At 44.4% G+C, this 23,673-nt stretch overlaps 4 long non-coding RNA genes across 8 annotated transcripts; 3 read left to right on the forward strand and 1 right to left on the reverse strand.

Annotated features, from left to right (window-relative positions):
- Positions 1-12,255: 12,255 nt before the first annotated feature.
- Positions 12,256-12,763, forward strand: LOC26532862 (uncharacterized). 5 transcript variants are annotated; one of them, XR_004469482.1, is made up of 4 exons: positions 12,256-12,322; positions 12,432-12,547; positions 12,608-12,683; positions 12,740-12,763. It is a non-coding gene; the product is annotated as an uncharacterized lncRNA (long non-coding RNA). The 5 variants fall into 5 exon arrangements; XR_004469483.1 differs by having other exon boundaries at positions 12,265-12,282; XR_004469481.1 differs by having other exon boundaries at positions 12,268-12,282; positions 12,412-12,547.
- Positions 12,764-13,277: 514 nt separating this feature from the next.
- LOC117184187 (uncharacterized) lies at positions 13,278-16,070 on the forward strand. Its single transcript, XR_004469432.1, has 3 exons — positions 13,278-13,931; positions 15,889-15,923; positions 15,983-16,070. It is a non-coding gene; the product is annotated as an uncharacterized lncRNA (long non-coding RNA).
- A 4,734-nt stretch (positions 16,071-20,804) lies between these two features.
- LOC117184049 (uncharacterized) lies at positions 20,805-22,370 on the forward strand. Its single transcript, XR_004469218.1, has 5 exons — positions 20,805-21,226; positions 21,286-21,419; positions 21,475-21,658; positions 21,716-21,875; positions 21,965-22,370. It is a non-coding gene; the product is annotated as an uncharacterized lncRNA (long non-coding RNA).
- Positions 22,235-22,753, reverse strand: LOC26533351 (uncharacterized). The gene is made up of 2 exons (XR_001451202.2): positions 22,532-22,753; positions 22,235-22,469 (listed from the first exon to the last, which is right to left on the reverse strand). It is a non-coding gene; the product is annotated as an uncharacterized lncRNA (long non-coding RNA).
- Between the last annotated feature and the right edge of the window lie 920 nt (positions 22,754-23,673).

The following is a 23,673-nucleotide window of genomic DNA, read 5'->3' on the forward strand; positions in this document are numbered from 1 at the left end:
ATGTATTCCGATATTATTGCATTGTACTTGTACCTTGTGCCATCGAGAAGGGAGGCAAGCAAAAAATTAATGGCCCTGCGTTGGAGCACAACGATGGAGCTTATAATGATTTCGACCCCAATTTATCAAGCGATTTCCCAGCGAGAAAGTGAAAAGTCGCCCCCCCCCCCCACAGCACGACATGCAAAACGGAATGAAAAATAAAGTTTCGCTGAATATATAAAGCACGAGCCATCAAACAATGATGATGCGCAAGAATTCACATTTTCAAAATGGATGGATGGGCCCCCGGCACGGCCCCGGCCCCGGCCCCAGCCAAGGGAATGAATTATATGGATATACATCCTGGAGTGGAGGGGAGGGGAGTGGCGTTGGGGGGTGGAAACGCGGAGCTCGAAGCGCGGCATGTCAAAAAGTTTGTGACTTGAGGACTTGAGGCATGTTTGTTATCATTATCATTAGCCGGAGACGGAGCCGGAGACGGAGCCCGAGCCGGGCATTTTTCAACGTGCTCTGTGGGGGCGGCGACTGGGAGGCGGTGCCCGCCCATCGCAGACGGTCATGAATTATGGCTGTCAGTTTTTCTTAAGGTGGCAGCCCAGGCCTTCCGCCCTGGAACTTGGCAAAGATGTCCGACGAGGGGAAGGGGGGGGACGAGGGGAGGCACTTTCATTAGCTTTAATTTGCTGGAAATATTTTTCAGGGGTGCACGGGGTGGGGTTTCCTTCGGTTTTTTTTGTGGGGGCTTTCTTTTTGTTGGCTCGACCCTTGGGGTCGGCGGTTCTGCTTTGGATTTTTCCTCTTGGACGCCCCGGGAGCTGTTTTTAATTCGGTTTACAGATTATTAGCTGCTCATCGCTTAATGCAAATTCGATTAAGGAATCTCGGAATAGGTGTTGGAGGAAACCAAAGCCGCCCCCAGGCCTTCCAGGGGGCCGCTGAGATAAATTTCATGGTTTATGTAATTTCATTTTAATTTCGTCTTTGACATTGTAATGCGTTCACCTACGTGTGATTTACGGGTCACGATAGCCGCCGTCATATTCCCTGACAACCCCCCCGCCAAGTCCCAGGCCCAAGCCCAGTCCCAAGCCCAGTTCTAGTCCCCATCTCGAAGGCACACGCGTGCTGCGGCTGTGATTCCTGGAACAACAAGTCCAACTGTCGCCGAACGTGTTCGGTTCCACTTATGACATGTTCATTGAGTCCGCTCCATATACGATCATGCTGTGCACGCATTCGCCTCCCCTCCACAACTCCACAGAGCCACATACAGACGTATAGAACGTAAAAATTGTTCATAATTTTATCGCTTTTCTTGTAAATGTCACACACTTTTTCCGGGGCGCACGTTTCTGCGCCACTTGATTATGAGAAATAACAATAAAACCTTTGGCTATGACTTTGGTTTATGACTTGAATGAATAAATTGTCGCCGCCTCAGCCTCGAGACCCCAAAAGCATTTGAACCGTGATAAGACCCGCTCCCGGCCGGCAAGGTGAAACCCGGCCAAAGGCTTTTCGTATTTGTGGCTAAAATGTAGATATATTATGCACATGAATAATATACCCACCCACGCATATCATAAGGGGCCAAGCCATAAGGGGCCTCCCAGAGGGTGAGTGGAGAATTATATGCAAAATTCGTGGCGATTTGGGTATGGGTTTTACTCGACGATAGGCAAATGAAGGGCCTAAGGTTTAATTGGGAAATCCCAGGCATATTCGGTGGGAAAGCAAAAACCCTGAAGAGTGCAGGTTATTCGAAAGCTCGTACATGGAATATGAAAGCCACGCGGCGAACCACTACTGGGGTTACGAAGTATTTATGTCTATAATCCCACCTGATTCTGATTGAAATGGAAATATGTATGGAATATGTAAGAGAAATGGAATGAGATACTCCATTATAAAAAGGTTATTTCCATATTCTACTTGGTTTTTAGTTAATTAAAATGTTTTTGGCGGTACCTATTTATGTACGTCTATCATTAGACGAGTCTTGAGCCTGATGAACACCATATAAATGTTGCTTTTGGACGAGACTTGGAGTTATATTTCCACTTTTCCACAGTTTCAAACCACGTTTCAAGCAGTTTTCCAAGTACTTATCACAAAACTAAGTAATTGCCAATGACATAATGGCTTAAGAATTAAAATATTATAATTAAAGCATTTTACAACACAAAAGAAAACAAAAATGCGATTTGGAAAGAGGCGCAAAGAAAAAAGGTAGAAATCTTTGGGAAAGCCAATTTATGAGAATTTATTTGACATCAAATCGTTTGGATAACGTCCACCCAAAAACAGTGCGAATAATCGAATAATAATAATTAATAAATAAATAAAAAAAGTAATAAATAAATAATAAATACAAAATAAATAATTAATTAATACACTTTTAAAAAATACATATAAAATACTTACAAAATAATAATAATAGTAATAATAATAAAGTGTAATTTAGTCGAATTTGAATAATTAAAAATCCATTTCAAAGTATTTATACTCATACTGATACCATTTCGTAGTACCGATGCCTCTAGTTTTCAAGCTCTTCTAAGCACGTTTTCTGCTCCTTACAAGTTGTGGAAATCCTCAGAGTGTAATTCTTAGCCTCAAACAATAATGATCTAACCCCACGAAATCGTACAAGGGTTGATTCCAGCTAAGGAACGATGGGGCGATGGTTCGGGCGCGGATGTGCTCGTGGCAGCGGATACACGCGTGAAAGGTTAATGTCTAGGCCCACACCATTCTCGGTTAAGAGCAGAACGATGAAAAGTATTTTAGGCAGTGGATTAAAGGCATGTTTCCGCATTTCACTGGCAGACAGATTATGGCGCCAATAAAAGAAATTAAACCAAGAAAATATATTTTTAATAAATAAGTCTGAAAGTAGGAAGGCTGGAGGGCTTTAAAGGAATCTTTGGAGATGATTTTTTGAGAATATTTGAAGGCTCTTAAAAAAGTATCATTATAGAAAGTTGCTGCCTCGAAAGTTTCGAGAAATATCAACAAAAAACACACACAAAGAGATGAAAGCAGGACATACCCCGGGTCGTGCACTCACTTACCGGGGTGACTGTGCCCCGTGTCCATGAATCACTTTTTAAGTGACTGCCGCTCCCCCCTCCCCCCCTGTCTGCCGTCTGGTGGTGTGAAAAGGACACAACCGTTATGAAAATTCAATTTTGTGTCGAATTTATTAAAAGCTGCTTAAAAATGCTAAGCGCATTGAAAAGTAGACATTTGGGAATTTCGACAAGTGTAGATTTGAGCAGCTTCCGAGCTCCGGGTCGAGGTCCAGCCCTCGTCCTTTTGGGGGGCGGTTTCCCCTAATGTTTTGGCCGCAGGGGCCCTGCCCTAATGGAATAATTTTTGGCCTTAAATTAATCGAATGAGAGTTCGATCTGAGGTGGCCCAACGGGAGGCGTATCTGCCAGATATCGCAGATGGCAGTAACGGGTGTATGATTATCAAATTAGGATTCAACGATGGAAACGCAATTAACCAGGCAGCCTATGAGGGACTTCACTGTCCATCCAAGTTCGACACTCTCTCCCTCTCTTTCCCAATGGTTTCGGTTTGTGTTCTCCCCCGCCTAGACATTCCTTGGAGCCCGTAATAAGTGGTCAAGTTTCAAGAGCCTATGCCCCATGCCTACCCACAAGCCCGAAAGTCATCATCGGATCCCTCTCCACGCTCTCCTCCCACGCAGCCACTCGCCTCGTAATCCACAACTTTGCTCACTTTTTACATTCTAATTCCGGTTGGCATATTTTCCCATTTTATGTTAATCCCCGAGCACAAATGGTCGAACCCTTCCTTCCGACCACGCCCCCCCCTCGTCTCCCGTCTCCAGGCCGGAAGGAAGCCAACCCTCAGATGCGATGAACACTTTGCTGATTATTAAAAGCATACTTCTGGCGAGGAGGACTCGGCGAAGGATGAGGATGAGGATGAGGACAAGTGCATAATTTTCCAATTGCTTTGTTTTATTTGGGACTTACGGGGTGTCTGTCCTCTCATCCGGAGCGGAGAGTTCGGGCTCCTTTATTGCCGTACAATGTAAACAACGGCAGAGCCATAACAGATCTCAAAAGCGTTTCAAAATTTCATTATTTTAATTTAATATGCAAAAAGGGGGACGTATATCTCGCCCTGGTCCCGGCTCCGGAGGGTTAACAGACATTTTGACATATTTTCATTTTCATTTTCTCACTTACCATAATTTCCCTTTTCATTGCGGAGATTTTAGAGTCCCTTTCCCTGCCCGCCGGGCCCGTCCTGCCCGCAAGGTGAGGGCAGAAGTGCGCAATTTCGAACGCAGCCAGCAGGTTGACTTTCCAAGGACTCACCCCAGCAGCCCGTCGAGAGGGTTGCTGCGGCAAAGGCCACCCCTATTCTGTGCTTATGATTATGATATTATTTGGAAATTATCCGCTTAGCTTCACGGAGTGGAAGTGGCAGTGGAAGCGGGCCATATGTGCGGCCATTGTGCCGGAAAATGGAAGCATCTCACTGTTAATAATGATGACATATGATTTTCATTGTCAAATTTGTTGCTGGCTGTTGTTAAGTGAATTAGGCGCTTTGTCATCTTTTTTATTGAGTCAACGCGAGTCAGATATGGCCGGAAAACAGGCAACGGGTAGCGGGTAACGGGTAGCGGGTAGCGGGTAACCGGTTGCGTTAAATTTGTTGGCACATCATTAGTAAAGGCAATTCCAAGGCAAGGCAAGGTGCATCAGCATCGGCAGCATCGCTTGGGTCCGATGTCACCGCATCTGTTTTGATATTTAGCTGGGGGTGTGCTCTCGAAGGATAAGGATGTGACACTCGCACCCAAAGGGTTACATCACACAGACAATTGACGATGTTTGCGTGGCTCAAAGTGGGCAGATTTTGATTTATGATTGGCGAGTGGAATGTCTGTCGACTGCGAGAACTGTGGGCCATCCAGGCGTCCCTTAGATTCCAAGATCTGTTGAGTTCAAGTCAAGTGAAAATATAGATCTAAATATACATTTTAGGGCAATTTTTGTTTGGAATTGGAAACAAAATTAGTTTAAAACTCCCCAGAAATATAAATAAATCCCAAACAAAAAGTGTTTTCTTACTAAAATAATTTGAATTTGAGAAAAAATATAAAATATTTTGAATAATTCGATCTGCTTACGAACTTTCATACGTTATGGCCCAAAAGGGAGGCTCATTCCTCGATCACTGGATGGATCTACAGGAATCTACACACAGATCTACATGAATCTACATGATCACTCTACCTGAATTCTTCATGTGTAGAATGTGTAGGCCCAGCCTGAAAGTATGCAATGCATAAATATAAATGAACCTATTTTACTACATTGACGATCGATTCTACATACGTGCTACATGCATTCTACAAAAATTCTACAGGAAATGTCGGGTTGAAGCAAAACCCTATAAAAAGACCCCCATAACCCGAACAACCGACTCGATTGCAACTTATTCGATTCTTTGGAACATAGAAATTATTTTTAAAATTTTTCCATAATAAATTAAAAGTAAAATGAACCCATAATTGATCGCAGCAATTGAATATAAGAATTTTTGTATCTTTTACGTGAACAAAAGATAATATATTATTGCTAAAAAAACCTTTAAGGACCTATTTGCCTTTTACAAATTGTTGGACCTATTCAGTTGAGCGGCACTGTAAATATAGATTTCTTTCCTTAAGATCTGCTTCCATTTAGTGGCCAAATAGTTCCCAGATCTCTGAGGCTCTTCCTGGTCCAGCCAACACCTCCCCCGCCCCCAGCCACCATTTGCCTGGGTGGTGAAAGCAACCCCTTGGCCGCTAACTCGCCGTAACTTTTCATTAAAATTCATAAAACTTTAGTTAAAAATTGCTTCGAGATCACGTTCGGACCATCAATCACATGACTGGCGGTACACGAGAGAAATTTCGAATGGCCGCCAATCAGAGTTGGGTCTAAAATTACGCCAGAAAGTGACACAAAATCTCCGCCTCGGGGGGTCCCTCAGCCTCCGCCTCCAGCCACCCTCCAGCCACCAGACTCCTGCTGGATTGAGGATTTCCACCTGCTGTGCCGCAAATTGTTCATTTTGCTTTTTATTGAAAAACGCAAAATCGCTGGGCCGGAGGCGGGCAAGGGAATAAAGGGATTATGTTCGCCCCCTATGGGGTGGGAGGGAGGGAGGTGAGGCAAATTAATAAATGGACTCTACAGGATCAGGAAGGACTCAACCACTCCCCACGGTGTGTGGGGGGCAGGGCAGGGGCGGTGGCTGAAGGTGAGACGGCAGAAACCGCTTGACAATGGACATGAACAAATTTCCAGCGATTTGTTCTCGCCGCGTTCTCGTGCTCGTCGTGATGTCTTGACGGCAGGTCCGAAAGGACTCTGCAGTCCTTCCAAGGATTGGGGCTTGGGGTTGAGATTATAAAAATACAAACTGCCTTTTGCCATATGCCATTTAAATGATAAAAGGATTTTACCCCCACCCCCCAAACACCGAAGCTAACGCTGTCTGCCCTGCCCCATCCTCCAAAATGGACACGCACACGTGGTCAATTGCGTTTGGGGTCAACCCTTTCGCACCAGCGCCATCATTCTGCTGTCCAGCCCACCCCAGCTCCAGGCCTGGTCTCTCCAGCTCCCCCTCCAGCTCCTGCTCCCGCTCTCACTCCCCCTCCAAGTGTCAGCACATTTTTCAAAGGCGCATATAAAATGGCAGTCATACATTATGGCCATATCTGCCTGGGCCCGGGCCCGGGCCCGGGCTCGGACCAACCGTTGTCAGTGGATCAGTGGATGGTCAGAAAGGGGTTTCACGGCGGAACGTAACCCCAACGTTTTTATGTGTGTGTGTGCCTCCGTACAGATTATGCATTAAGCGCTTATTTAGCATTTTTCTTACATAATGTCGCTTCCACTTTGCAATTGCCTCGGCCATCCCCAATGGCCAACAGGAATTCCAAAAGGACGGGCGAGGGTATTTACTTGGGGATGTACATGGATGGACAGTACATACAAATACATATATGTATGCATATATATACGCTTAAAAGTGAACCAATTTGTGTGGTCTTTCAACTGTTTGTGGCTTGTGCTCCTCGGGCGAGTGTCACCACCAAAAACCAGACTTGCTTCTTAGGAGCTCTGCCCAAGACTCCTCTGGAACTTCCCACCTGGGTACTGGTTTGAGGCCTCCCTGGAAAACACTCGCGATATGTATTCGTCCTTCCATTATTGAGTGAGTCATAGAATATGATGGAGAAAGACTTTTTGCACTCCTTCGATTGGGTTCAATGCAAATGGCAAATGGATCTCAGAGAGCGAACAACAGAGAACGAATAATTGCTTTTTTGCTAATTAATTTGTCAGACTTGCTGGCCCTTTGCCTGGTGGGTGGGGGCGTAGGGGGGGCCAGAGGGCTGTCTCATTTCTTTTTGTTCGGCTTATTTCGCTATTAGCGAGGAGCTCTCTTAGGCACAGAATGGATAATTAAATAAAGCACCACGCCGCGCCGCGCTGCTCCGATTTAATGAAAATTGCATTTTAATTTCATAAGCAAACACTCACCCCCACCACCCCCCACCCTCCGCCGGGAGGGGCAGGAGGCAAACCCAATTAATTACCAGCCCCAAGGCAGAGAAAACCTTCATAATTTCCCTCGCAGCCAAATGACCGATGCGGCTTAAAATAATTGCCCAGTTGGCTTTAAGCACAGGACACAGGAGCAGCTCATAGTTAGGACCCCAAAAGCTCCACCCCCCTACCCACCCCCCACCAAGCCAAGGAAAAAAACGGTTGCTGGAAAGTGTCCGTTTTTTATTTGATTTCTTTTTTTTTTGGGCATTCGGTTAGCTGTCGCTCACGTAGGCAGCGTCCATGTAATTAAATTAAAATGGAAAATTTACTCGTACTGTGGATTAAATTAATTTTCATTTGCATTTGCATAAGTTTGTCCCTCGTTCTCCACTCGCCACTCTCTGTCCTCGGCTTGGCCCTTGTCCATTCATTAATTCCTTCATTATGCCATTTATTGCTGAATTCACTAGAAATGTGCCTTTGTTTTTATTTCTGGCCCATGTCCACTGTCAGTGCAAGGAGAGAGAGGGAGGGAGAACCTTAGAGCCGACTCGAATGTGCCCCCCCGAAACCCTTTGATTGCCCCTGGTTACACTTTGCTCTTGAGAGAGTAACGGACATGTGTGCATATTTAGCAAATATTTTCGAACATCTCTCATTTCGGGGAAAGCCGAAACCTACTCCAAGAGGATGTGGAGAGGAGTGTGGAGGCTTTCAACCCTCGCGAACACCTGCCAGAAGAACCACTTGTGAATCCGAGCCTTGGCAACACCCATGGCACACACAGAGAGGCGACACAATTTATTATGTGTAGAATGTTCAAATTCCAAATTAAAATCCCTCAACAAAAATTATTACATTTCATTTAAGCCGAGCCGAGCCGAGCTGCAACTTAGGACACATCATAATTAATCCCATTCCAACTCTGTCACATCTCTGGGCTGTGGGCTGTGGGCCGTGTGCTGTGTGCCGGCTCTTGTCATATAAATTCCATAATACAATGTAATTAAATTTTAACTCAAACTAAGGGACGTAAAGCTGGCCATAATTGAGCGACAGTCAGATCTGGGGGCATGGGGCAGCCTCTGCATATGGCATATGAAGTCATAAACAAAGTGTGCAATTAAGTCGGGCCTGCTGACAGGGCCCCAAGCACTCCTCCTGCCTGGAAGATAGGGGTATATCCATGGGCGAAGGGCGTTTCTTTCGTTCACTGCCTGTTAGGGTATCCCTCAGTCGGGCAGGGGTCGCTTTGAGGGACAATTTTTATGGCTTATAATTTACGAGGCAGTGCGGAAAAGGAGCAGTGCGGCGGCACATTCCCTCAAGTCAAAGTCTGAGCGACATGGCGGGCAAGTGCCAACCTTTGTCCACTTTGACCGAGCCTTCCCGAGAGCCGCGGACCTCTGCCCTCTGGGCTCATTACAAAATGTTGGCGTCGACTGTCAGTTACACATGAAAATTGCACAACTTTTGCCTTATTACGGAGCCAAATGTACAGCGAAGAGAACAGCGAAGAGAGTACTGGAAGTGGCCGGGAAATACTTCCTCCTCCTTACGGCCGTGTACTTGGCATTCGCCTGTTTTCCATCTATTTTTTTTTTTGTACTTCCTTTTTCCTCATTTCATTTTAATTTTTTTACCCCTGCTTTCTCTCTTTGTCTCTGCTTTGCCGCCTCGCTCTTTTTATTCTAATTAAATTTTTTCCTTTCCCCACAAGGAACGGGGGTGGGGTGGGGTGGTGGGGCTTGGGGTCGGCGGCGGCCCAACAAGGCAAATTTATTCTTCTGTAAAAACAAGAAAAATTACGCAAAATAAATAAATTTACATAAGCTCGACGCGGACTGAGAAAAAACACAAACAAACACAACAACAACAAAAACAACAACAAAATGTGTACATAACAATAAATAAAATTGCATTTTCATTTACTTTTTGGCTTCCTTGGGTTCGGTTTTAGGTCTAGCAGGCAGTCCCCTTTCTCCTTTCCTTCCCCCGAAAGGAGCACCAAAGGCGGAACAAAAAAAGGTTGCACAATGAGATCGCTTGGTATTTTTGTGTTATTCGAAAGTAATTAAAAGAGTAAGCCCTTAAATCGTGGATACTTACCAGGAATTTGCCCAAAACCCAACACCATCGCTGTCCCGAAGGGATCTCTGGCGGTAGTCTGTCCAAGGAGCTGGGAAGGCAAACCAGTCTTCCTTATCCTCCATTTTGAAGCGATCTGAAACCCCCATGGAAGACTTTGCACAGGCAAATCTTCGGCTATGATCCCCGGACAGGAAAGCAGCCTTTAATGCATCCTTTTCAACACACATTAGCTCCCAGGAAACTAGGTTTCTATTCCCTTCTATTGTTGGTAGCAGCAGGCTCTCGGCGGACTGGTTGCATTTATTGCGCGCTACGCAAAATATGGCCCAGCAATTATCGGCTGCTAATTCAGGTGGAACCCCCCCTCCCCCTGGGCATCCCCTGGCTGACCAACAATTTGGATTAGGCAACGCCAATGGCGGAACAAAGGAATAAATTGGTGGTCCCCTTTCGTGGGCTCTGGGGGAGGGGGTGGCCTGGTTTCTGGGGCTTTGTTTTATCAGCGGAACAACAAAACGTTCAGAAGATTGGTAATGGGGGCGTGGGGGCGAGGTCAAGCCAGTAAACAAATAGAATGCAAATACAGGGCCACAAATGACCAGCCACAAGGCTGATCTTTAGGACATGAGAGCCAAAAAGGTACAGTCCCATCGATCGTAGCAGCAATATTAGAGGAGGAGCCTTATATGTGGGATATTGTGATTAGTGGGAGGCTAGATCGCCGAGAAATAGGTATGCTATTAGATCATTGAATGTGCCTATTGGAGAGGCATACAGATCTTCATAAAAGTGCTCACTGAAGGTCCTTATATGTGGGATATTCTTAGAGTCTAGATCGAGAAATGGGTATTCCATTGGACCATTAAACGATCTTATTAGAGAGGTATACAGACCCTGTGCAAAGTGTTCACTGAAGGACCTTTATAAGCTTTACGTTCGAAGTATTTATTCCCTTTCGCCCACGTTTTAGATCAGGGACTCCACAAAGAAGTTTCTTAAGCGTTAAGAGGAACTACTTTCGAGCATTGCGAGCACTATATGTGTGATCCTTGCCAACCTTTATATCCCTTCTTGGAGAACTCTCTACGCATCCCAGACTGGCAGAGGCCGTGTCAAGAAATGACCGAAACGACTCTGATAGCCATCGATAATATATGTTGCAGTGGAGGCATCCTTGAGTCCGCCCCTAATTGGCGCTACGTGCATGGCCAGGACCGGGGCCAGGACCTGGACCCGGAGCCGGAGCCGGGACGTGCGATGGTATTTTCCTTCATTTTGTTGGGCTCCGACTGTCGCCTGGCCCGCTGCGGGGCTGCCTGGCGTTATTTTAATAACGTGCATGCTGCGCATTCGGGATAACATCTGAATTTATGTAACGACGCCCGGGCCCCAAACCAAGATGGCAGCCAGACGGCTGTGGGGCCCTGTCCTGGGGCTGTGGCAGAGGACTCAAATGAAAACTGATGCGGATTAGTATTTAAAATAATGTCCTGCAGGGATATAACTTGTTCTCCCCAGCCCCAGCCCCATCGCCATGCCCATCCCCATCCCCATTCTTGGGGCGCTACTTTGTTTTCCTTTGCTGTTTCTTCTTTTCTCACTCGCTTTTTTTTCGCTTTTCCCTATTTTAATTCCTTTGCTGCGATTTTTTTCTTTGGGGGAATGTTTCATAAAATTTATATTTGCAGATAAGTCTGGAAGGAGGGCTGGACATTTTTATTACAAGACAATTTACATATTTTTCTTGTTAAAATTCCTCAACACAACACTCTCTGTCTCCCTCTCGCCCCTCCCTCTCCGTCTCCCGTGTCATATGAATTTTTGTCCATTTTCTTGTTTCTGAATTAATGTTAATTTTTATTACACTTACAGAGCCCACCCCCTCCGCTGCTTTTACTCATTTAAATTCAAGTTTGTTTTGCGAGAAAATAAAAGAAAAATAAATGCAAAAAAATGTGGGGAAAACGAAGCAAAGAACGAGAGGGAAACGAGAGAAAATGCCAATGCTGGGGACCGGATGGAAATGTTAATAATGAAACAACAAAATCCAAATGAATGCGTTGCAAATCGAAAAATAATAAAAACAGAACTTGTCCTCGGCCACGACCCTCGAGGACATCCTGGAGGGTAATCGTGGGGCATTGGCCGCCCGGACAGGAGGCCCTCATTACGTATTCCCTGAACAAATTCTATTAATTATCGTTATGTCCCTCTGATGGGTGACTGCAATTGGAAGGTTTCCTGCTGTTTGCTGTTGGCTGTTGGCTCTGGCTCCTGGCCCCCAATAAAAGTTACACCGGGATTTCCATTACCTCCCGCACCCCCTCCCCCCCTAACACATAATCGATATCGATTCTTAGAGGACCCTCAGGGCCTCGGGTTTTGTTATACCCAACAAGGGATATTTTAAAACGTTTAACAGACAATTTAGTGCCTACTTTGGTGGGAATATTTTCAAAAAACCCAAAAAATAAAAAACGAAAAAAAACATGAACCCAGCAATCCATGACCGACCAAAGCCCCAATGTCAAATTCGATATCGTATGAGAATACTGGAAAATGTTCAGTATTGCTAGCAGCGTGGACAGTAAAACACATAAAATAAAAACTCCAAATTTCTAAATTTTGTAAAATATTTATTTCGGTTTTTTTTTTGTTTTCATTTAGATTTAAGCATAAAAGTGATTTGTTGTGTTTTTTTTTTTGTTGTGTTTAGTTTTGTTTTGTTTTTTATAGTTAAGTAAAAAGTTAAGTTTATACAAAGGCGATGGAACCAAGCACGTTTTCGTATCTGTACTCTAATACTCTGTACTCTGTACTCTGTACTCTGGACTCTGTACAGTCCAATCCACGTAAGCATACATTTAGGTTAGACGTTGAATAAATTCATCAAAAATGTTTGTTTTTTCTAGATTCTCAATTACATTACATTCCCCCCGACGACAAAAGAAGATGACTTTCAAGGTAGTCGCTCGCAATAAGTGGAATGTAAGCATAGATGGTTTTATGTTGATCAAATTAATCTAAATTTAACCTTTTTCTAGCTGGTGTTCACTTATCGAAAAATCCAAAAATTAAAATCGAAAAACGCTAACGACTATTTTGATCCTGAAAATGATTATATTTTGATACTAATAATTATATTTGGATACTAATAATTATATTTTGATACTAAACACAAACATGAATGTTTATTTTATTGAATAAGAATGGGGAAGGAGTTTCTCAAACTCTAGGGGTGTGTTCCATATGTGGGGACAGAGGATGAGTGTAACGCGGAGAAGGAAGCGTCTAAGCGGTATCTATCTATCTCCTCCCTCTCCCTGAGAGGACCCCTTGGAGATGCGGATTGGACCCCTATCATCTGTTGCATTGGAAGACGAGGTAAGCCTGTATCTATCTGTCAAATGATTTGATTTGACTGTAGGTTGCTACATTCTACAAAGCAAAAAATGTAAGACTTGAATGCATGGAAGACTCTTGAAGACCATCGAGTGAGCCCTCACTGAATAATTCCAATTTAATTTCCGATATACAAATAAAATCACGTCTCCCTTTTAGCCAACTGTCGAAAAGGAAGAGAGGGGAAACGGGGCAAGGCAAGGCAAGGAGCTGTTGCAAGTAGTGTCATAGAAAATTCGAAATGTTTCAATCAACAATTCGCATTATTAAATATTAATGGGAAACTCGAGTCGAGCTGCCTCGGACTGACCCTTTCGACCATGCCGGCCCCAAAAAGGTCATCATGTGTCTGCCGCAGCAGTCCAGAAGGTCCAGAAGCTGGCAAAAGTAATTTTGGACATTTTTCATCATAAAGACAGCATCGACTCAACCCTCTCTGTCTCTGTCTCAGTCTGTGTCTCTGTCCCTGTCCTGAGAGCCACTTCTTTGGCGGAGCTTAGATTTCGAATTGGATTTGAATTGGGAATTTCTGGCATTCAAGGGCCGTCGGTCGTTGGTCGTCGGTCAAGTTGGTCAACGCATAAATATTTCTCTTTGTTCAAGCATCGCATCAGAGCCAAAAAAGAGCATTACGGACTCGTCCGACTCGTACATACACGTATGCTGTGTGTGTGTGCACCTGTGCCATCTGTCTCTCTCCGTCTCTCCGTCTCCCTCCTTCTGTCTGTCCTCCGACAGGACTACAGCACAAACAAACAAGGAGACGGGCTGGGTAGTGGATGGCCAGATATGAGAAACGGTCGAATGGTCAAGTCAAAGTTATTGTCATGTCATGTAAGTGCCCTTCCCGCCCTTCCCGCCCTGCCTGCCCCATCACCACCCCCACCCCCCATCTCCCTTCTTCATTTCGACCCTGTTCTTGTTCGGATTTTCCAATTTCATCTCCGTTCTCCCCATACACTGCAAGCAAGCCATTTTGTTTTTCAGGACTCGAAGAGAATATGCAAAAATATTAAGTCCAAGATACTTTTATGGCGACGGTAACCCTATTCATTGGCCATCTGCAAATATTCATTGAAATCTGGTGGATATGTTGCCCCCCTTTCTATTAATAATCATGACTGTCAAGGAAGGAAAAAAAACCCTCAAAAATTGACTAAAAGTTTCCATCTCTTCGATGTTTCAGATCGTGTTCGGCGAAGGGTTTCCCCTGGCGTTGGGTTTGGGGTAAAATGTAAATATCGGGTGGAATGGTGGAATGGTGCCTCCCTCGGGGGTGGGGTGGAGGGGAAGAAAAATCAACTGACCAGTAACTTTGGAGCCAACTCCGATGGCAACTTGCGAAAGTTCAAAGTGACTTAAGTGAAATTTCCACCTCGGGCAGTCCTTGAAGGACTCCATCCCATGAACATGAGTAAAAATTAAATTGATTTTCCTCGGACATTGCTCGAACCTGGGCAAAACTTATACGTTTTTCTACCCGCTAATCGTACAGATCCAGGGGTATGTTGTATTTATGTAGATCTTTGGAACAGTCTCCACCGATCTTTGCTAACAGCAGCCACATCTCATGGCGATGGTGTGTCCAAAGAGCGGAAGTGCCGCCAAGTAGAGGGTATCTTTTAGTCGAAAGACAGCCGAAAGCTTGCTTTCCTTTTTGTTTTCCCGTTCATGGGTTTATGGCAGGCCCCCTGCGTTTGTGCAACTTCATGGTGTCCGAGCTGTGTTCCTGCCCCTGCCCGTGCCCGTGCCGCATATTAAATTGGTGTGCAAATAGTTTGTGTCCTTGTCGGGGTCTGCTCCTTTATTGACTCACTTATTCGAACTTTTCGGCTGGGCCTGGAGCAAAGGCCTGCGGCTGTTTTAGAGGACTCTAGGAAGCCTTTCCCGGATTCCACCCCAAAGTAATATTCGAAACTGATTCGGTTCTGTGGTGTCGAAAGTTTGCCATCTCCAAGCCCAACCCAGGGGGCAATCAAGGGGGCCATCCATCCCCACTTGACTTAAGCGACAATTTCATTTCAATTAAATTATAATTATATCTTCTGTCTGCCTACCCGTTGGTACCATCAGAAGGTACCATTTTAATTTTCACCTTGCCGCTGATAATACCCGAAAACTGTTTGACACTTCAAAGTCATTATGAAGATAGCAATCACTCCACCACCCGCCCATCTCGAAAGCTGGAACTTTCGTACAAGAATCCAGACATTTCTTCACACAAACCTCCTTTGGAGTCGGCAACGCCCAGGCATTCCAACCCATCCTCCATCCTTTTCGAGCCTGGGCCCACGTCTGCCTACATTCCGGCAGCGCTTTTTGATGTAATTTTGGCATAAGCCAAAAAATGTTTCCTTCCCAGAGATGTCTTTGTCGCGATAGGGCCTCCCCCCTCCACCTAACCCTCCCCTCCGAATGCGACACGCTCCGGCAAACTTATCCCGGGCGAAAATTAAGAAAACTGTGGCCCTGCTCGGAGTTGGGAATCAAATTTGGAATTAAAATTTTAGCATTGCGCACATAATTTTATACCTCCAGGCCGTGCCATCCAAAAGGGTTCCATTCCTTCCTTGCCGGTTGAATCCCTGCCACGTTGCGTGACGAAAGAGCATCGTAGATGAAGACAGGTCGTGGCTACATCCTGAAAGTCTTTTGCTCATTTTGGTGCTTGTATAGACTTATACTTATCCCGGCAGGCTTTCAGTATTTTCAACCAATAACTTGTGCTCCAGAAATAACTTCAGCTGTTATATCTTTTGCCGCAGAGCTCTCTCTCTCTTTCTCTCTACAGAGGCTGTTCGTCAGGCAAGGTGCCACAAATGGAGGGTAAGGAGAACTATGATCATCTCTAAAGCACATTCTACAACAGTTTAATTACTCTCCAGTCTGCCAGGACAAGGCTAATCATGCTCAAGACATGTATTTTGTGCCAATCTGATTAAAGGGATTGGAAGGATGTTACCTTTACAGATACAACGCTCGTAATATGGTACATGGGGTATACAAAACTCCTTGATTGCATTAAATCTCATATGTATAACCCATACATACATAATTCTTCGCTTCTTCCCTTGGTTTCCCATATCCCGTATCCCACATTGACAACAAAAGATTGTTTCTTTGCGAAAAGTGTGAGAAAAACTCCACCCCCACTCCCACAATCTAACTTCCTGCTCAAATTTCGGTATCTAAAATGGGGAAAAAAAACCCGCAAGTATTGAACACAAAACGTAGAGAAATCGAATAAGGAAATGGAACCCTTTGGCCGTGTCCATTTGGGTTGAGTCTTCTATAAATTATTTCGCAGATAAAACATATACTCTTGTGGGTGGGGCCCCCATCCCCCATCCATCCAGGCCACCCCCCGCCTACACCTTTTGCAATCTGAGTAAAGGCCGGCGCTCCCCAGCGACATTTTCTGACCATCGGAACTGACAGAATTGAAAAATAAGCGACGCTCGACCATCTGCCTGGGGCGACAGCTGGGAGGGGGGTAGAGAAGGAGAAGGAGGGGGAGGAGGTGGAGGTGGAGAGGATGCCGAAGGTGAAAAATAAAAAATGGCGTCCAGTCGAGTGCTCAACCTCAAGATTTATAACAAAAGGCGAAAAAAATCGAATATAAAAGTTACTGTAGATTACTTGGATACCCTCTATAAAGATTCTTTTGGTTTCCGGGATTATTAAGATATTATTAAGAAACCTTGGGAGTAAAAAACGCCGTAAATATCCATTTATTTCTGCATTATTTGTGATCGATAATCGATAAAGATATTTTATAGCTGAAAAATCATAGAAGTATCATAGAAGTGTCTCTATTATATAGAAAAGCTTTGAGGCATCGCTATTTTACTCATAAATGCATTAGCGAGCGTAGCGAGTGAGCCGGGGGTCGACGCACGAGCAAAGCGAGTCTCTTACAAATCGAATCGGTATACCCTGGATACCCACAAGTACGGGGTCTATTCCGAGCTGGAGAAGGAGAGAGAGAAAAGCACACGTTAAAATAATGCAAAAAGTGGAGGAGACAACGGAGTGGAAGAACAAGGAGGAGCATCAATAAAAAAGGAAGCGGATGTAGCCGCATGCTACTCGTAGTATGATGAAAATTCACACACACACACACACAAGCACACGCACACGCACACATATGCTGGGCGAGAGAGAGAGAGAGAGAGAGAGAGAAACCGCACACGGCGAAACACAGCAACAACGGAAATGGAAAGGATAAAATTAATTTTTTTTGCTCCCGCTTTCCGCTTTTTACTTCCGCTTCTGCTTCTGTTTCTGCTTCGTCTCCTTCTGTTCGCGGCTCTCACCTGAGGGGGGGGGGGGGGGGGCGGCAACGGTGGGTGTTGCAACTGTCGTGGATGCCCGGGGGCATATCAAATGCCACAAACACATTTAGTTTGCGGCGAATTTGTTTTGGCCTCGCTCCGTAAAGGTTTTTCTGCCTCTACTCGCACTTTCGCCATCAAAATGTGGAAAAGAAATGAAATAAGAATAAGAGATACTCCAAAAGATCGATTATGCTGATGAAAAGTCAACAAAAGACGGATTTATATGGTATATGGTGTTGTGGGTGCATAGAAATACCTAATTGTCTTTCAAGGAACCCTCTGATCGTTAGCCAACACTGGAAAGTGCACACCTCTAGAGGAAGGGAGGGCGGAGCAGTGCTCTATGGAGTCACGACGGAAGAGGAGTGCTCTATGGAGTCACGTGGGCGGAGGAGTGCTCACTGGAGTCACGTGAGAGGGGGAGAATTGGAAATATCTAATTGTCTTTCAAGGAACCCTCTGATCGTTAGCCAACACTGGAAAGTGCACACCTCTAGAGGGAGGAAGGGCGGAGCAGTGCTCTATGGAGTCACGTGAGAGGAGGAGTGTTCTGTGGAGTCACGGGGGCGGGGGAGTGCTCTGTGGAGTCACGGGGGCGGGAGAGTGCTCACTGGAGTCACGTGGGCGGCGGAGATCTGTGTGGAGTCACGTAGCCCCGCAAGACTCACTCTCTCTCCCCCTCTCACTCTCACACTGTACCCATCTCTCTCGCAAACATACGACAGAACGCTTATAATAAATCTACGGGGTTTTTTTTTTCAAAAAAATGCTGGAAAACTAACGGAAGTTTCATCAAATAAAAAAAGGAGAAAAATACATATAAAAGAAAGTCATGCACATGTGAGCAGCACTCTGGGCACGAATACGGACCCCAAGACGAAGTGTAATCCGTGTCCAGCTCAAAGAGAATAAAAAGTGAAAAAGGAAAAACCAATAACAACAGCAACGGGGATGCACAGACCGGGGGGGATAATCCGATGAGGCAAAGCACCAAAAAAAAAGCAATAAAAATGAAATGGGAGACTCCTGTTTTGGGGGTAAAGAAATGCCACGCAGATCGAATATCAAGATTTCATCATTAATGAATCCTTGAGATTTACACCTTGGAATGTGTTGAATATAATCTCCTCTAGGGGTACGCCCCGTGCCATATTCCAACCCGCCTTGATGGCATATTGCGCATACGCACTCGCCCCGAAAGCCATTTGGAGTGGAATTATGAAATCAACCACAGGAATTATGAATTTGAAGGGGGAAGTGGAAGTGGAAGCCTCAGCCAATCGGGAAATGGATCCACCAGAGGCAGGACCAACCACAGGACAGCCTCAGAGCGCAACGGCCGGCGCTTGTTGCATAAAGTTATGTCTGTATATATATCATAATCCATAACGTTTCATATGGCGACCCCAGCCCCTAGCGAGACGGAAACGAACCCTTGCCGTGCTCTCTCCCCCGGCTGTTGCTGGCTTCAAATTACAACCACAAACACAACGGAAACGGAGCGGGCGGTGGGCTGTGGGCTGTGGGGGGGGGGGGGGGGGGGGGGAGACTCGTCAGCAAACAAGAGCAGCCCTTAAAAACGCACACATAGAGACATATAGCAAGGGCTGAGGCAGGGGCAGGGGCTGGGGCAGGGGCAGGGGAGTCGCTTAAATCAACAAAGAGGAAAGCAACGAAAAGGAAAGGAAAGCAAAGAAAAAATAACCAAAAAGAAAACTGTTTTTGGGGGTGAAATCCAAAGTCAGGCGCGATGCCACCCCCCACGCATATCCGAGGGCGATGTGGCGGCACCCTCAATGCCACCCAATTATAACCGTATACACAAGGCTATATCTCTCTGTGTGTGTGTGTGTGTGCGGGCTTGGGTGGGTTGGGCAGAGGGTGGGGGCAATGGCACGAGAGCTTATTTCAGGAGCAACTTCAACTGCGTCTCTCGTTTCGTTATTGTTTCATTTTTTCCTTTTCCTTTCGAATTTTCTTCCTGTGTGTGTGTGTGTGTGTGTGTGTTTGTATTTATCTTGGATACATCCAAGACACAGATACACGTAGCCCCCGCCCCCCGTCCACCCGCAAGATGCTGGGAAAGTTACTGCCATACGTGCAACATCATAAAAGGGACAAAACAATAACAATAAAAATCATATATACTCGAGGCCCCCCTCCCCCCCACAACCGTATATGGCATGTGCCTATATAAGGGAATATATGTATGTTTATGTACATATGTGTAAGGAAACCCGTTAAGATATGAGCGTAGAACCCGTCCGTACGAGTGTGCGTTTGCCCTTCTAGCGATTCGACAATGGTCATTGCCTCGCACACATTTTGTGCCTCAGTATAAATATGTAATGGACTTGGAAATATCCTTTATGAAATTCAATTTCTGCGGCGCTCAGGGGGAGGCATCTATAAGAAGGTGTACACGGCTTCACTGTCGTAGGTCCCCATTGTAGCGATTTCTTCCACGTTATTCAACTATTTGCAACCAAGAAAGTCGATCCTCACGAGTATCGTACGCAGGACAATCGATAGTTGCCAGTGTCCTGTCTGGTGTCCTCGTATCAGCGCCTGCTTGGCTAGAGTCCATCGATTTCTTTCCGCCACAAATGAAAGCACATTAGTCCAGAGTCCTCCATGTCCACTAGGCGGGGTCAGAGCTCCGCCCCCGTTGGCCTGATAAAATGCGTTAAAACGAAAATTAAGCAACACAATTAATGGCCCCGCTTTATCATACAATTTTAATGGGCCAAATAAATTGGCCAAGAGCTGGCCCAGAGAGCCCCACAGCCCTGCTGAAGGTCTGTTTTCTGTTTCCACCAGCAGCGGCACACTCTGGCACTCGGATATAAAAGTTTCTGTATTACTTTGTGAGACATAAACACACGCACATATGTATGCACCTATATACTAGCCATATACGTACATATGTACATAGTTATATTTATTTGAGAAGCTCTTATTGTGCTGATTCAATTTGGTCGTAAGCCTAATTAGTTACAGGTTGCTTTTCATGCCTCAAAGTCTTTCATAGTCTTGTGCCCCATTCGATGCCCTCTCAAATGGAGTCGTCTTCTGTGAGGATTATCCCTATGATTGCACATAATGTGTTCTCTGCCCGGCTGCCTATGTACATACCTACTGGTAACTATCCAAGGAACCCATATGGGGTACGACTTCAGGCTAAATGTTACCCGAAAGACGGGCCAAGGGAGCGATCGGTCCATAAGTTCTTTAAGATATTCCTCCGCGTACATGTTTTAGGCCTCTTCTTCAAGATGCTCTCTGCTTGAGTAACTTCTGAGGATAACAATGCCCAGCGACTTTATCGACTTGAATTAATTGAAATCGGTTAAACGGAATTATTACCGAAAACTGTCTCTGTTCATAAAAATACGAATCAACGCAAAATTCAAAAGAAAAACTGAAACAAGCAATCCATGCCCCACAAAACCCCAAATGTCAAGTTCGATGTCGTGTGAGAATACTGGAAAAATATCAGTATAGTTCGGATTGTCGGAAGTTAACCACATAAAAATAAAATTCTAAATTTCTAAATTTTGAAAAATATCTATTTCGTTTTTTTTTTTCAATTAGGTTTAAGCATAAAAGTGATTTGTTTTTTTTAGTTTTTAAAGTTAAGCATAAAGTGAATAAGGTCACTAACCATACAGTATACTGTATGGTTAGTGATAAGATACAACATAATAATACTTCTCCAAGATACACAAGGCATAAAAATACTTCTCCAAGATACACATCTATTGATTGTTCAACAAGAGTCGCACGCAGAGAGTAAGCATAAATTTCGCTTTTAGGTTGAATAAATAGATACAAATTTAACTTTTTTCTAGGTTTACATCATACATACCTGGCAAAAAAAAAACTACAAATCATACGGCTGTAAACTGTGGCGGGTCAATAAGGTACAACACGGCTTCTTCGGATAGTTTTTCTACACAAACCTACATAAATACGGGCACTCTACGTAAGCATAAATTTCGCTTTTAGGTTGAATAGATACAAATTTAACTTTTTTCTAGGTCCATATTCATAAATACCTGGCAAAAAAAAAACTACAAAACTTACGGCTGTAAACTGTGGTGGCACAATCGGGTACAACACGGCTTCTTCGGATAGTTTTTTACACACCCCTACATAAATACGGGAATGGATCTCAGGGCCCCGAGAAGACTCGCAAGTAGAACCAACACTTTGTTCGACACTGTAAGTATAAATGGTTTTAGGTTTGCCAAATTGGAATAAAATGTATCTTCTTTCTAGTATTCGGCAATCGGAAAATAAAGACTGTGTTCATCGGGTACACGTTCAGATGTGTGACTGATAAAAATATATTTTGTTACTAATAATTATATTACTCGTGATTATATTTTGATACTAAAGTACACAAAGATGTTTAATTATTTGCCTGAACCAGAATGGGGTAGGACTCTAAAAGGGTCCAGCAAAATGCTGATTTGTATATCCCAATTCCCCGCTTGGAAAATGGACCCCAACTAAGAATTCTTTTAGATATACTCGCAGCTGTATAAAATCCCCCGAGAGAAAGGTATTCAAGATTTCATCTTTAGTTTTACAGATATTTCCAATGCAAACATGTGTTATTTAAATAAAAGAATTTGTACGTTGTTCCAACCAACTCTGAGCCAAGAGGTTTTCATGGGGAATAATAAGCTACAAGGTTCTACACTGCGTATCATACGAATCATCCTTCGTATACCCAAAATGTACAGAACTAACTGGCCCATTCGCTATCAATAAAAATAATTAGACATCTGTGTGTATTCTAGTATTAAAATATAATAATTTTTAGTATCAAAATATAATCATTTTTAGTATCAAAATATAGAGTAAATATTTCAGAGTTCCAAATTGTTGTTCGCGTTTGTTTTTCGATTTCAATTTTTTGGTTTTTCGACCACATATCCTGTGGCATCCGTGTCACTCCCTGGGAAACGTAGTGTCCTGCCCAGACGATTGTCGAGCCGTGTATCAGCCGTGTAGTGATATCTGCTGCCTAGAAAAAGTTAAAATTTAAATAAACAAAAACTTTACCACCACAACACCATTTATGCTTACACTGTGTTCGAAATGTATACGTATACCTCGCTGACCCTGAGCACCGTTGTGATGAAATGTTTCAAATGGTATAAAGTGTGGTTTTTTATTTTTTTTTTACTTTTTGGTTTTTTTATAAAAAAAATAATCACTTTATGCTTAAACCTAATTGAAAAAAACCGAAATAAATATTCCTAGAAACTTAGAATTTTTAAAATTTTATTTTTTTGTGTTTCACTCCGCACGCTCCTGACTATACTGATATTTTTCCAGTATTCTCACACAACATCGAATTTGACATTTGGGGTTTTGTGGGGCATGGATTGCTTGCTCAATATTTACTTCGGGACTTCGTGACTTGGGGGGGATATTTTATTCTCCTGGGCAGTAGGCTGTGCTTGTTCACTCCAATCAAACACGAATCAGTCTTTATGATGGCCTATTCGATCAGCTAATGTCGGCATCCGTTCCTGGATGTGGTCGGTAATCTTTTAGCACGAATAAGAGTTATGGAAAAAGTGGCATTGCGACAGTGCGTATCATACGAATCAGGTTGGGGCATGGCGCAGGTTTGTTTCTCCCAAAGAATTCGCTGAATAATGTCCATCCCTTGTCCAGTGTCCTGGGATGGAGGCGACGCGACGCTGCTGGGCCATTGTCCGGCTGCTAATTTATCGGGATAATTGCCAAATGACCAAATGGGGAGTTTTATTACAGCTGCAGGAGTGGTGGAAGGAGCAGAGCCAAGACCAGGAGCAGGAGCAGGAGCACGACTGATGAGCAAAGCACAAAAATTGCCAGACAACGGAACGGAATACGAACGGAACCCCCACCCCATCCACCCCCAAAGGGAGAACTCATGTGGCACGTCTGGCTCTAGCTCTATCCGTATATCTGTATCTCTGTATCTGTATCTGCATTTGTATGTATATGTATCTATAGCTCTCTTGCTTATATGGCTTACCCTGCTCAACCTTCTGCCGTGGCTTCTCCCTTTCTGTGTATTTTTAATTGTAATTCATAAATTACATTATTTACCGACTCTGTGTGGAGTGCCGGGGGGGTAGGGGGGACGAGGTGGGTTAGTTAATGATGCTGCCATTTGGGGATTGTTGCCCCGCACCCACACACACCCACACACACGTACACACGAGCTGGAAATC

This window comes from Drosophila pseudoobscura, chromosome 4 (genome assembly GCF_009870125.1).
Source record: "Drosophila pseudoobscura strain MV-25-SWS-2005 chromosome 4, UCI_Dpse_MV25, whole genome shotgun sequence".
NCBI lineage: Eukaryota > Metazoa > Arthropoda > Insecta > Diptera > Drosophilidae > Drosophila > Drosophila pseudoobscura.